The sequence below is a fragment of the Euphorbia lathyris genome, chromosome 3, assembly GCF_963576675.1.
Source record: "Euphorbia lathyris chromosome 3, ddEupLath1.1, whole genome shotgun sequence".
Lineage (NCBI taxonomy): Eukaryota > Viridiplantae > Streptophyta > Magnoliopsida > Malpighiales > Euphorbiaceae > Euphorbia > Euphorbia lathyris.
In genome coordinates, this window is record NC_088912.1 from 716,458 (window position 1) to 729,834 (window position 13,377).

Genomic DNA, 13,377 nt, shown 5'->3' on the forward strand with positions numbered 1-13,377 from the left:
ACCTGTTTCTCAATATTTTGGAAACACTAATCCTACCTCCCATACAGCTTTGTATCATGAGGAGGCAGGAGGCCACCATATCACTGGGGACATGGGGGGGCAACTATAGAGGCAATGGAAGGAACACTGGATTTCTTCATATGCCTTACGGTCACCATCAGAATGGCATGCCTCAACAAGTTCCATCATTCAATATGGAGGCTGTGAGAGAAGTTGTTCAAGAGCTGTATGGGCCTGGCCTTCGTCAAGTTGGCCGCCCTGAGTTCCACAAGCCTTACCCTCATGCGATTGAAATGGAGAATCCTTACCCAAGGGGTACAAAGTACCTGACTTCTCCCTATTCTCTGGGGAAGATGGGTTGTCAACTTTGGAGCACGTAGCAAGGTTCACGATCTAGTGTGGATAACTTGCCAACTACCCTAACTTCAACCATCTCAAGTTGAGGCTCTTCCCAAATTCTCTGACGGGACCAGCCTTCACTTGGTATGCTACTCTCCCTAGAGACTCCATCCATGGTTGGCAAGATATGGAGAGGTGAAAGAGCCAGAAGTGTGTGTTGCAGAACTTTCTAGGCTTACTCAGAAGGGAGGTGAAAGAGCAGACCAGTTCATTGCTCGTTTCAAAAAGATGAGGAACAGATGCAATGTCTATCTCCCAGAGGTGGAGTACGTGAAGATGCCCCAGAGGGGACTTGACATCGAGCTGAGGAAGAAGTTCCAAGGAATGGAGTTTAGAGACTTTTATGAGTTAGCTGCCAAGGTGACAGAATACGAAGATCTGTTAATGGAAGAGAGCCACATAAAGAAGAGTGCCATGGGAACTTATTGCCAAGAAATATACCACGAGGTTGTAGTGGCAGATCTTAAAAGTACAAGGACTCATGTTTGCCCCTTACTCCAGTCCACCGGAGGGCATGATGCAGCAAAGAAATCTTTCAACGATAAACCTCCACAATTCAGCTTTGATGTGTCCAAGAGTGATTCTCTCTTTGACTTTCTCTTAAAGGAGAAGTTTATTACTTTGCCTGCAGGTCATAAATTGCCAACAAAAGAAGAAACCAAAGGGAAGACATATTGCAAGTATCATGATTCCTGGAATCATGCAACCAACAATTGTTGGGGCTTCAAGAATGCAGTTCAGGAAAGAATCAACAAGGGAATTCTTAAGTTCCCATAGAAGAAAGAAGCAATTTTGGTTGATGAAGATCCTTTTCCACCGGTGGTGACTATGAACATGGTGGAAGTAGATATGCGAGATGTCCTCAATAGGAAGAAGGGAGACCTTCATTTGAGACTTACAGAGTCCAAGAAGGAGAAAGGCAGAAGTTACCATACTTGGATCCCTAAGGAGTATCTCAGAGGTCCTGATGAACTTCAGGCTAACATCAAGGAGCAAGGGGGTCAGAAGTCAAAAATTCGAGTAGAAGTGAAGAGCATCGTAGGGAATCATTATGAAAGAAGAGTTCAGACTGAGAGGAATCAAAAACCTCTAAGAAGTGAATTTCACCGAGAGAAGTATGCCCAACTTCCAATCAGAGGAGACCTCGTTTTGTGGTGCCTCAAGCAGAAACTTCTGGTAAGTGGCGCGTGGTACGCCATAAAAAGTTCCCCCAACCTCTTACAAGAACACAGAAGAGAAGGATGCAACGTAAGAGAGCAACTGTTGAAAGACACCATGATGAGAAAGATGAAGTAGGGGAACCGGTGGAAAAAGAAGAAGTGAAAGCTGGTGAGCCAAAACCAATAGTTTCAGAGGAGGAGCCAGAGGAAATCATTCAAAATGTGCGAATAGGTGACATGGTGATACCTATCAGGTGTGCAACAGCTTCAGTGACATTGCCAGCAGATTTCCTAGGAAGTTCAAGGGATCATCATGGTGAGGAGGAAAAGAGTTCACTTATTCCTGAGAAGAGAGATTCATTCACCAGTGGGGTCGCAATTCAATCGAGTGGCCCAGGAGAACCAAAAAGAGTGGTTTTTGAGAAACCTGCAGATAGCATGACCAAACATATCAGGCATCTTTACATCAAGGCACATCTGAATGGCAAGCCAGTATCAAAAGTGTTGATCGATAATGGCTCTGCAGTGAATATCATGCCATTTAGGATGATGAAGACCTTCGGGAAGTCAATAGAAGATCTAATTGCCACAGAGGTTATGGTCTCAACTTTCACAGGGGAAACCACCAAAACCTTAGGAGTTCTGCCAGTAGATATTACTGTGGGAAGCAACACATCTATGGCAGCATTCTTCGTTGTTGATTCAACAGCAAGCTATCAAATCTTGCTAGGGAGAGACTGGATTCATGCCAATTGGTGTGTACCGTCCTCACTCCATCAATTCTTGCTTTTTTGGAAAGGAAATGAAGTAGAAGTTGTCTGGGCAGATGGGAAACCGTTTACAACTCAAGCTGATTCTGTAGAGGCAAGGTACTATGATGGAGCTGTGGGTCCAATAGATTTCAGAGGTGAAAGCAAGAGAGGAGGACCCAAAAGTATCACCTGGAAGAAGCAATGTCAGAACAAAGGGAAAGCTATCCTCCAACCATCAGCCATCGTTCCATCCAAATCTTGGGGAGCGTTAGGAGAACCGATCATCGAAGAAATCGATGATTAGTAAGCATAATGAGAAAGAAATGGCAGTAGTTGGCGCTGCCATACAAAAAGCCCAATTGCAGCAGGTGTTGGACGAATTGCAGAAGGAAGAATGTCTGGAGGCTCTGGGTGCTGAAGTAATCTATGAAGAAGAGCCTCTAGAATAAGAAAGTGAAAACGTCATCCAGATAGATGAATTGAAACCAGCTCCTTCACCATTAAAGGATGACAGATCATTGGCCAGAGATCCATTAGAGGAAGTGAACTTGGGAACTTCTGAGAACCCAAGATGTACATACATCAGTAGTCTTTTGGATCCACACATCAAAGAGAGACTCATTGCATTGTTGCAAGAGTACAAGGATTGCTTTGCATGGGAGTATCATGAGATGCCTGGACTTAGTAGAAAGTTGGTGGAGCATCATCTGCCAATGAAGCCAGAATTCAAACCTTATAAACAACCTCCCAGAAGAATGTCCAAAGAGGTAGAATTGAAGGTGAAGGAAGAAATTGAAAAGTTGTTGAAAGCTGGATTCATAAGACCCATCAGGTATGCTCAATGGCTATCTAATGTTGTACCGGTGGTAAAGAAGAATGGCAAGCTATGAGTTTGTGTGGACTTCAGAGACCTTAATACAGCAACTTCGAAGGATGTGTATGTGATGCCCATGGCAGACATGTTGGTGGATGTAGTAGCTAACAATGAGCTTTTATCTTTTTTAGATTGTGTGGCAGGATATAATCAAATTACCATTGCTGAAGAAGATACTTCAAAGACCGCCTTTCGATGTTCAGGTGCTATTGGGACATTTGAGTGGCTTGTCATGCCTTTTGGCTTGAAGAATGCAGGTGCTACCTACCAAAGAGACATGAATGCCATTTTCCATGATATGATTGGAAAAAATCTTGAGGTTTACATTGATGACATCGTCATAAAGTCCAAAAAAGAAATGGAGCACATAGATCACTTGAGATGTGGTTTTCAAAGGATGAGGGAGCATCAATTAAAACTCAATCCCCTCAAGTGTGCTTTTGGGGTGAAAGCTGGAAACTTCCTTGGGTTCCTAGTGCACCAAAGAGGGATGGAGATAGATCAGAACAAAGCCAAGGCGATCATGGAGTCTAAATCCCCTCAAATAAAAAAGGAGCTTCAACGGTTCTTGGGGCAAGTGAATTATCTCAGGACGTTCATCTCCAACTTGGCTGGAAAATCTAAGACATTTTCTGATTTGTTGCGATTAAAGAAGGAAGATGAATTCAAATGGGAGGAACACCATCAGCAAGCCTTCCAGAGTATCAAAGAGTATCTATGCAAAGCTCATGTACTTATGCCGCCAAGACCAGGTGTACCTCTGAAACTTTATCTATTTGCCGCTCATGATTCCATTAGATGCTTGTTAGCACAAAACAATTCCAAAGGATATGAGCAGGCAATATATTATTTGAGTAGATTCTTGAATGCAACTGAGGTAAAATATTCACCAATCGAGAAACTCTGCCTTACATTGCATTTTGCTTGTACCAAACTCCGGCATTATATGATTGGGGCAAGGGTGTTGGTGGTATCTCAGACTGTTGAATAAGCCGCTTATAACTGGGAGGATTGGAAAGTGGTCGCTGGCTTTGGCAGAGTTTACTCTGGTGTACTATCCTCAAAAATCTGTGAAGGGCCAAGCACTTGCAGATTTCCTGGCAGATCACCCATGTCTTGATGTGAAGGATGAAATAGATCAAGATCTACCAATCTTGAGTGTTGAAAAAAAATCCCACTGGATTTTAAAATTTGATGGATCTAGCACCGAGATATCTACATGAGCAGGAGTAGTCATTATATCCCCCATGGGAACCAAAACAACAATGTCTTTCAACCTGGATTTCAAATGTACGAACAATCAGGCGGAATATGAAGCTGCGGTCATTGGCCTAGAGATCTTGAGGGAGTTAGGAGCAGATGAAGTCTTGATCCAAGGGGATTCCCAACTTGTGCTGAGGCAACTATCAGGAGAATACAAATGCACTAGTCTAAGCTTGGCTCCATATTATACAGCCGCTGTTCAACTACTGCAGGAATTCAATGACTTCTCCTTTCTTCATGTTCCAAGAGAGATGAACTAGGAGGCTAATGAGCTAGCTCAAATAGCCTCTGGTTTGAAAATGTCAGAAGAACTCACCCATAGGTTGATAATGATCAAGAAGCTCATACATCCTTCCATCATGGAGAGGGGAATTCAAGTGGAGACATTCAATATAGATGTCAATCTAGCTAGTGACTGGAGGAGTCCCATCAAGGAGTATTTATCGAACCCAGGAAGACGAGTACCTTATTCCCTCAAGATTAGAGCATTGAACTTCTTATTGATGGAAGGTGACTTGTACCGCAAAAATGTAGATGGACTTTTGCTGAAATGCTTAGGATTTCCAGACAGCATGGAAGTTATGAAACAAGTCCACGAAGGAGTATGTGGAGCTCATCAGGCAGGCATCAAGATGAAGTGGCTCATAAGGAGACATGGGTACTTCTGGCCATCTATGCTGAAGGATTGTATGTCGTATGCAAAAGGATGCCGCCAATGCCAAAGATATAGGCAGATTCAAAGAGTTCCTGCAGATGAGATGCACGAAGTCGTCAAGCCGTGGCCTTTCAAAGGATGGGCAATTGATTTGATAGGGAAAATTTATCCTGCATCATCAAAAGGGCATAGCTTTATGTTCGTGGCAACAGACTACTTCACAAAATGGGTAGAGGCCTAACCAATGAAGAAAGTGGACCAGAGAGATGTTGTGAAGTTCATCAAGGAGAACATCATTCACAGGTATGGGATCCCTCAGTCAATTACCACAGACCAAGGAACCATGTTCACCGGAGATGACATGAAGGACTTCATGGAAGATTATCCACAAGCTGATGGTCAAGCTGAGGCCTCCAACAAAGTTCTCATCAACATCCTTGAAAAGATGATCGAATATAACCCTAGGGAATGGCACATCTTACTTTCAGAAACTTTATGGGCATATAGAACATCAAAAAGGAGTGCCACAGGCGTCAGTCCTTTCTCATTAACATATGGACATGATGTCGTGCTTCCTATGGAGGTAGTAGTGCCGTCCCTCAGAGTAGCCAGACAAAATAAACTCACTCCAGCAGAATACACAAAAGCTATGATGATGGAACTTGAAGAATCTGATGAAGCTAGAATGCAAGCACTTGATCGAATGATCGCCCAGAAAAAGAAAGTAACCAAAGCATATAATAAGAGAGTGAAGAAAAAGACCTTTGAAGAATGAGACATGGTTTGGAAACTCATCTTACTAGTTGGAAGTAAAGATAGAGCGTATGGAAAATGGTCTCCAAATTGGGAAGGACCATTCAAAATCTTCCAAGTTCTAAAAGGAAACTCTTATTGGTTAGCCAGCTTGCAAGGGGAGCCACATAAGAGGTTCATCAATGGAAAGTACCTCAAGAAATTCTATCCCACCCTTTGGGAACTGAGGGAGTATCAGCCATAGGATATAGGCAATATGTATTTGATGTAATGCAAAGCAATTTTAATTTGAAAATTATAAAGCTGGCTTATAGCCGCTATTCTATTGCAATAAATAATAGCAGGCCACAAGGCCACAATTTATTCATCAATCAATGTCTATCAAATATGTTTAACAAAGAAATCTATCTAGCAAGGAATCAAATAAAACATCCTCTAAATCTATGGTCTTTAGATCTTCCCAACAAGCCCGAGAAGCAGATCGAAGTTTTTGACGTTCGGCAGCCCATGCTTTAGCTTGGTCATAGTTTGATCTCAAAGAGTTCGCCATGAGTATCTTGTTCTCCCACCTATCTTTCTGGAGGTGGCACAACTTTTCACCTTGGACTATCGAGCTCATCAGTTCATCTTCAATTATCTTCAACAGTTTCTTGACTTCTTCCACCTTTTTATACCTTTGGTCGATCAATTCAATGGAAGACTCAACCTCTTGGTCAGCAATAGAGTTACTTTCACACAACTTCTGGTAAAGGAGGTGATCGGAGGCACACGAATCTAACTTGTCACTTAAAAGGGTCAACTGAGGTTCCACAGCAGAGTAATCAGAGTGACATGAGTGAACTTGAGTCTTGAATCTAGTCAGGCGTTTCTTAAACTCAGCAGAAGAGGAGCGGTGAATAAGATCATCAATAGTTGAAAAGAGTATCGTCAAATGTTGAGCAGAAATTGAGGATATATCAAGATCAATTATCGATCATATCATATTCTTAGAGGCAGAAGTATGGTCTTTATCAGGCGCATCACTATGAGAGTCATCCTCAAGAAAGGAGAAGTCGGTGTTAGAAGAAGTATCCTCAAAGGGAGAAGCTTTCACTCCAGCAATTCTATCTAGGAGTGCCTAATCAAAAGTAAAGAAATCTATCAAAAAAAAAACAAAAATCTTAAAGTTGGAAGTTGGTTTTATTTACCTCAGATCTAGAAGCAATGTGAGCATCATTCTTTGATGGAAGTTCCCCTACATGGTCTATGATGGCTAGATCAGATGAAGATTGAGATTGAGGGATATTGACCACGGCTGAAGCAAGAATCTCACCTACTGATGGCGAAGTACAATCAACTTGTGCTACAGAGAGTACGCCATCATGCTCTACCTGACTGCCTTCATCACCTAGGTCAACGGTGTCAGCCGGAATATCAGGGGACTTGTCCATTCTTTGCCTTTTTAAAGGAGGAGAATCATCTTCCAAGAGTCTCTCATCTGAATCTAAATCTAAATCTTCAAAGTTAACTTGAGCAAGGAAAGCAAAATCTGCTTCAGGGAAGTCGTCGAGGTCGGCAGATTCAGATTCATCAGGAGTAACATCGGCTTCAACAACATCGTTATCTTCGTCTCCATTGACTTCTTCCTCATCAACCACCTTCCCTGCATGAAATATGTGTGAATGGTAAGGAAGGCGCAAAGACCACCACTTGTCAAACTCAGCAACAACTTTGTTCATACTCCAATCCAACGTGCAAGTAGACTGAATGATGGAATCTTCATCAACAATACTTGGTAGTGCAACACGAAAAACTTGGTAGCGCTGTGATTAAAGGAAACCGATCAGTTGACTGATCCAGCCTCTAATCCTTGGCATCAGCAAATCTTTCGTCAGAATAGGGATTGATAGTGCACTGATCTCCACAACAGCTTCATTGAAAAATTGAGTCGGTAATGCAATCACAAGCAACTTGTTGGCACCTTGATTAAAGGAAACCGATCAATGTTTGATCCGGCCTTTAATCCTTCTCACCGGGAAACTTTTTGTCAGAATAAGTACTGGTTGTGCACTTATGTTCAGAGGCCTTTACTTCTTGACACCGACAAACCCTTTATGAGAACAGGGACTAGTTATGGACTTCTGTTCAAGAGCTCTAATCCAACGTACAAGCAAGCCGAATGATGGAAACTTGGTCAAACAAGAGTTGGTGATGCATGTACAACTTGGTAGCACCGTGATTAAAGGAACCCGATCAATGATTGATCCGTCCCCTAATCTTGGACACTAACAAGCTTTCCCGTCACAATAGGGACTGTACATGTAATATACACAGCAGTCCCAGGGACGACTTTATCAGGAAACACCGATTAAAGAAGATGCAATGGTCAATAAGATTGATTCTTCAATCTGGGGAAAAAAAACTTGTTGAGAGATATCAAAGAAAAGTCAGTGATCTTAAATCACTCGGGAGCTGAAGTTTGAGGATGAGTTTCTCCATGGAAATTATATTTTGGAAAGGATGAGTCTCCTTCATTATCTCTGGCAAGGTGCGCAAGTTGATTACAAGCTTCAATTTTCTCCATCAATGGTGGCAAGCAATTGAAGACCAAACCCAAGCAAGAATAAGATGTTACTCGCAATTGGAGGAAGAGTAAGAACAGTACCAACATCATCACTCGCATCGCTGCTTCGAAAGCCTCATATACTCTCCAGCCACTTTATATCAGCAACCGAAGGTTCAAGAAGATTTTGCACTTTCCTAAAATCAGCAGCACCGATGATCGTCACAACCCGGCGAAACAGACTCCATCGCTTACACTTGCAGACGAGGGTTAGGGCACAGTCAAGATTCTTATAAACCACGGCAATGATCCTCCGAACTGGGCGGTCATAGGAAGATTGAACGGAGCCAGTGAATCGGACGAGACGGTGCAGCTTATCGGAAAGCATATCGGTGCTGATGTTAGCACTCTTGCTTAATGGTGTCGGTCTCCTCAACAGCTGAAGCATGGTGACTGGTGAGGATAATCTGAAAACTGAGGTTGTGCTGGATATATGCAAACTCACCGTAGACATTACTGATGCGTGTTTGGATTAGCAGGTAAACAAAAAGAAAGAAAAAAAAGAAGTCGAGCATATATACTGGTGAGTTTGAGGCTTCTCTTCCACTACGGTTCAGTTTTCTAATTCTAATCAAATTGGTTAGCTTTTTATTATTATTTTATTTTTTAACATAATTTATTCTACTGCAAATAGTTTTTAAGTCCATCGAAAAGTCTCAAAATCTGTACTTCTATTTTGATGGATCTTGTTGGTTTTTGTTTTTATCTCATTTTTCTTCTTTTCGGTCTATACTTATATTTTTAATTAATTTATATTTTTTTTTAAGTTTTGATTTTAGATTAGGATTAGTGTTTTCTTTTAAGAGTCTTAATTCATTTGGAAGATTAATACCTAGTCTTTTATTTTAATTAAGCTTCTTAAATTTGTTTTATTTTATTCCTTTATGCATTTTGATTTTTTTTTTTTGGAGTCTAAAAGATTTTGTTAGGGACCAAACATAAATTTTCGTCTCTCAAATTCATGTTTGTGGGGGGCAATTGTTTACACCATAATTTAATTTTTTGGCACTTGTATATTTTTAATATATTAAATTGGCCTAACTTACGTCTAAATAGATTTTCCAATAGTGAATGTCGGGGGAAAACTATTTTCTAAGATGAACCTCAAGGAGAACCTAAGGTAAATCAAAGGGACATCAGAAAGCCATTTAATATTTTAACGTGTATTTTGTGAGCCAATTAGAATGCAGGAAAGTTAGAAAGCGCCATAAGGAATCCATCATGAAAGTCAAAGTGGAGCAGTTATTCAAGACGTGGTTTGAAGGTGGAGAACGTGACTTGTGGAAACAATCAGGAAGTTACCTCCAACGTCTATTAAAGAAAGAAATCACGATGAAACAACCCCCATCAACCAACCAACAACTCAACACAACTACCCAAAACTCTAGCAAATTATCTCTAGACTTCAGCATTTTTACAATTCTCGATTGTTTCCTTAGATTTAATTTTTCAGTGCAAAGTTTATTCAAGCTTCCAGTACATTTTTTTTTATTTGTTGTTCAACCATTTTCTGTAAGGTCGGTATCGTTTTGATAATCGAATCTTAGGAATTTTACGGTCTCTTTATTCCTTACAATCGTTTTGATAATTAGAAGTTAGCAAGCGCACTCAATTTCACTCCATAGTTTGATAATACTATAATTATCTGGCACGCCCGCAATTTCCCACGAAAGAGCGAAACAGGGTCAAATTTAATTTTTATCTCTTTTTAAAAACAAGCTTATGTTACCTTTATGTTCACAATGTTTGAGTTCCCTTTGTAAAATTGAAATCTAGTAATGCATCTTTTGCAATAGTTTCACAAAATTTCATTTCAATTAAGAGTCCATCTTATCGAGGCAAGGTGACTTTTTCTTATAAAATTACTATGTTATTTTCAATAATTACAAAATACCTTAGAGCTTCGATAAATTAATATTCGATAAACTAATAAATTCTATTAAATAATAATTTTTTCCGGCCCAGATTTGGGCCAATGGAATAAAATAAAAATCTCGCTAAATGCATAAGATAATAATTCAAAAAAAACTCCTTATCGTCCACTTAAAATAAAAAATAATGACTCATTGAATATGAATGTAAATTACGTATATAATTCATAAAATAAACCACTTCCCAAATGTGACCAATGGAAAAACTTCTTTTAGAAAAACATGTGGTATATCTTTATTATCATATGGACCTTGATTGTCATCGTATAATCAATGGAATATAACTTTAATTTTACACCTACACATATGACCAAATGTGAGCAATGGAATATAACTATAAACCAATTTATAAAGATGACTTTAAATTAATTGTTAAAAATAAAGATCATCGATGTAATTGTACCTAAAGCGGATAAACTGAATCTCGTGTTTAGAGACGAAAGTCGCCCCTGACATCAACCTCAAATGTAGTACCAACACCTAATTCACTCATTTTTCCTTCAACACTCTGACTTGGTTCATCTACTTTCTTTCGATTCTGCATTCTTCTTTTTCTCTATTTCAATCATTTCTTTTGGTAAATTCTTTACAAACCACGGGATTGTATTCCTCTTTGCAGTAGCGGAGCCAGGAATTTCGATTTAGTGGGGCTAATTTTAGTCGTGGGGTTAAGGGTAAATTTTCAAAGTTCAGCCCGTTAGGACTGAGCAAATTTTTTTTTGACTCCAATGCATTACAACTATAAATTTTTTATCATTTTTAGAAACTAGCACTTAACTAATAAAAAATTAAATATGTTTACTCTTTTCACGTTGGACACTTTTAATGTTTTAACGAACACAACGTTCGTTGTCAAACGTGAAAATAGTAAACATATTTAATTTTCTATTAGTTCAATGCTAGCTTCTAAGAAATTATAACATTTTTACTGTTTTTATTTTTAAATTTTTCATAAATTAAAATTTAATTTAAAAACTAAATTATTTGAATTTCAAAAATAAGAAATTAATTTTTTTAATGATAAAGATATAATAAAAATGAATTCAAAAGTGTTACCACAATAAATAATCCATTTAAATTAATTAATAATAGTAACATGTTTTATAGTTATTGAAAAATAAACGAGGTTTGGGGGAGTTGAACCTAGGACCTCTTGAATATAAGCATGCATTCCTAACCATCTCATCAACCTTCAAACATTTAAATAATATTATATAGAATCAATGTATACGAATTTTAGGGGGGCTATAGAGGACAAAACGAAAAATACAAAAGGGCGGAGTGTTAAAAAATTAATAAACTTAATTTTGATATAAAAAATAATAAATAAAAATTAAATAAATAAAGACATGTGATGATGTCAAAGTCTTGGTATGGGTTATAAAAGTCATCGTATGGAGTTTGTTTTTTATTTTGTCATATATGTTCAAAATGTCAAAGTAGTAGTATGAGTTAGTTTTTATCCAGAAAATAAATTGTGCCATTGGTATGGTGCAAGTAGTATATATATATATATTGAGTGAATGTGGTGTAGAGAAAAAAAAGTGAAGTCTTTAATATTTTGTATCATATGTATCCTGGAATGAAATTAATTTTTCCATAAAGTAATTAGTCCCTCTAGTCTAACAAAGTGGTATCAGAGCCACGTTACGAGAGTTAGTCTTCTGCAGAAATAATTATATTCTCTCAAAACCAAGTGTTCCAAATACCCTACAAAAATGTCAGACGGTCTCAAACTTCCTTATCAATAGCCTCAGCTCACCAAAACCAATTATTCAAGTTGGTGTATTCGAATGAATGCGTTACTCGGATGTCAAGATGTCTGGGATATTATCGAAAAAGACTACGTAGTTCCAGCCAACAAGGTAGCGTTGTCACAGGCAGAAAAAGATAATCTGCAGAAAAATCGCAAAAGCGCTCAAAATGCACTTACTCTCATCCATCAAGGATTGGATGAATTAATGTTCGAGAAAGTAGCCGAAGCTACCACCGCCAAACAAGCGTGAGAAAGAGACAGAGTCCATTAGTGATTACTCATCCCGAGTAAAATCTGTCGTAAATCAGATGCGGTAGTATGGAGAAAAAATTGCAGGACTGAAGCTGTTGGGACAGAAGCAGATGGTAAACGGATTGCCTCACATTGACCAGCCCCATCAACTGTGCGAAGGATGTCTTGTTGGAAAACAATTCAGAACCAGTTTTCCAAAAGAGTCCATATCAAGAGCAAAGACACCACTTGAGCTAGTTCACACAGACGTGTGTGGACCGATCACTCCACAATCTCTGGGTAAAAATAAGTATTTTCTACTTTTCATTGATGATTATAGTAGAAAAACTTGGGTGTATCTTTTGAAGGAAAAATCAGAAGTTTTTGAGACATTTAAAAAATTCAAAGTCCAAGTAGAGAAAGAAAGTGGCCATCTTATTAAGGCACTCAGATCAGACAGAGGCGGTGAATATATATCCATCTCTTTCAACCAATTTTGTGAAGAGCATGGAATCTGTCATTTCCTTTCAGTCCCCATATCACTTCAGCAAAATGGCGTAGTCGAAAGAAAGAACAGAACGGTGCTCAACATGGTGAGAAGCATGTTAAAAAGCAAAAATTTGCCGAAGCAGTTATGGGCTGAAGCAGTAGACTGTGTTGTCTACCTGGTGAACAGATCACCAAATGTCAGTGTTTGGGATCAAACTCCACAAAAAGCATGGAGCGGAATAAAACCCAGTATTTCTCATTTGCGTGTTTTTGGTAGTGTTGCTCATGTCCATGTACCAGAGGAAGAACGCAAAAAGCTAGATGATAAAAGTAAGAAATACTTGTTTGTGGGCTATTCAAAACATTCCAAAGGGTACAAAATGTTTGATCCTCAGACTTAAAAAATCGTCATCAGTAGAGATGTCACCATTGATGAAGAAGTAGTTTGGGACTGGACTGGTGAAAAAGAAAACAACTACAGTTTTTATTCTTTTATGGATAAAGACAATGAT